A 2498-nucleotide genomic window follows, 5' to 3' on the forward strand; every position below is an offset into this window, starting at 1 on the left:
GTGGGTGTGTGTGTGTGTGTGTGTGTGTGTGTGTGTGTGTGTGTGTCTGTGTGTGTGTGTCTGTGTGTGTGTGTGTGTCTGTGTGTGTGTTGACCAGGCATTGTAGTAGAAACCCAGCAGCCTGCTGGAGCATTTCAGTGGGCTTCAGCCTTCTATATGGGAACCCACTAGTTGTAGCCCTCACACTCAGGGAGAGAATCGGCCGTGAACTATTTGTGTTGGTGTGTGTCGTTTTCCATCAGTTTTAAAAAAGCCTTAAAAGTAAAAGATGCTCTCAGCTAGCTATCTCCCCCCACTCTGCCCTTAAATTATATTAGAACAGCATAATAGCTACCTTGGAAATACGATCTCATATATAACTTGGAGGAAACAAGAGTCAAAGAGACCCGTCTATGAAATCTTCTTTAGAATAAAACTACGCATTTCAAAGAGAGGAGACAAGGTTATGTTTATCTTTTAATTACTCCTAATCTACGCAGACACTGGAGAGAAGGGAATTTTGATTTTAAGTCTGGAATGAAGTATACTTACCTGGAAAAGAAGATGAAAGGGGGGGAAAAAAACAACTCAAAAATTAAGAGAAAGTGTGTGTCAATCACCCGTATCTTGTCGATTCTCAAACTTTCCAGATTCTTTTGGTTCACCACCCCAACCTTAGTAATACCCTCTTGTTTAACAAGCCTCCAGTTATTCTGGTTACAGTTTCTGGGAAATTTGTCTGTCAAAAGAAGAGAGGTTCCAAAGAATTTGGTATTTTTCCTCTTGGGCAACTGAAAGTCGTAAGGGTTATGGCACCAACGTGATCTCTCTCTCTCTCTCTCTCCTCTAGTTCAACACCCCATGATGCACCGGTCCTTTGGCCTTGAAGGAAACATTATGGAGAGGAGCAGGGAGTAGATATACTCATGACCTGACATAAATGACTACTCTAGCTCCCTTGAAACTTTACCGTCTGTCCAGATGGTGCCTCATAGTGAAAAGGATATTGGGAAAAAGGGCCCCAGTTTGCCATATCTTTGGTTATCCAAAAGGGTAAGAGAGCTTTATGCTTTTTATTTCCTGCATGCTAAGAAGAAAACGCAGCCATCTTATCAGACCACCAGGTTCCCCTCCTTTCCATATATTTTGTCTTACACCCTTTAAACTCTCAAATCAGTACCCACGTTGCTAGGTTCATAATTAGAGTGTTGGCAATGCCTGTTCCCTTGCTTTCAATTCCATTTATACAAATGTTCCCATCACTCGTTTTAAAAGCCCTGGGCACATGTTCAAAACATACAACCCAAACAAACAAACTGCACAACCTAAGCCAAACCCACCAACAACTGGACACCCTTCCCATTTTGGAAGGCCACCCTGAAGAGTTACTTAATTGCAGCATATTCTGTGAATCAAAGTTCACACAGCTGAAAATGAAAGTTTTATGTTAGCACCTGATCACCAAAGAAATGTAGGACATACAAATAAAGCCACAGAATCAGCTACTTAAGATTCATTGGAGCAAATTTCACCTCGAGTGACATCCTTAGAAAACAGAATTTTTAGGGAGGAGCAGAATTCCTATGGGGAATTTTAGCATAGCATTAAACTTTGGCAGAATTTATTATTTGCAAGTGCTGAGAAAGAGTTTATATTTAGAACTAAGTTCTTGATCTTATCCAGTGATTGACTTTTTGATAGCAAAATTCCTCTCTGTCATTTACACCTAAGGCTGACATGATCACAGCAGTGGAAGCTGCTATAAATGAGGCCGTGATAAGAATGAAAACTATACCAATGGGAAGGACTCCAACATGTAGGAAAAACATAAAATTTATGATATATTGTTTTTCACCTTGGCACAGTAAAAAAAAAAAAAAAGTGAGGGGAGGGGACTAGCTCAACAAAGCTCAAATTTTGGTGTGAAATTTCCCCAACAGAGAATAGGCAGAACTGCCCAAATGTACTGTTTGGCTGTTTGGAGCAGTAAGGAAATGAGGATCTTTGGCTGTGATTCAGGCTGACACCATGGTCCTGAGATGCCACAGGGAAGAAATGTGTCTGTCCTCTGCAAGATGGCAACCTCTGGAAATCAGCAGTGGTGCAATCGATCAACAGCCAGGGCCGAGAGCCCTTGCTCTCCTGTTTCTCGGTCAGAGCAAACCACTTAAAAGTCAGTTCATAGCCCCCAGTAAAAACCAAAAAGTTTATAACAAGTGGTACCACCTGTGCTTATGTCTCAGCTCAGCCAAAATAATTTCCTCTCCTGAGTCTTTTAACTGTGGTGAAGGGTGAGGGATGTGAAGACGAGGAAGGTTCCAACATGGAGCCTGTGGAGTAAGTGGATTATCACTGTCTGTGCTAGCAGAGATCAGCAAGTCTGTCTCCTTTACTCCGGAACAACTGTGTGTGATATGATCTCCCAACCCCTATCAAAAAAGGCTCTGTCTTCAGGAAAACAAAGACTTCTCTGCTCAGCACTGTTCCCTCCCATGACAGTTTTCTTTGTAACAATGTTA

This window comes from Lipotes vexillifer, unplaced genomic scaffold (genome assembly GCF_000442215.2).
Source record: "Lipotes vexillifer unplaced genomic scaffold, Lipotes_vexillifer_v1.1 scaffold45, whole genome shotgun sequence".
In the NCBI taxonomy this organism is placed as follows: Eukaryota; Metazoa; Chordata; class Mammalia; order Artiodactyla; family Lipotidae; genus Lipotes; species Lipotes vexillifer.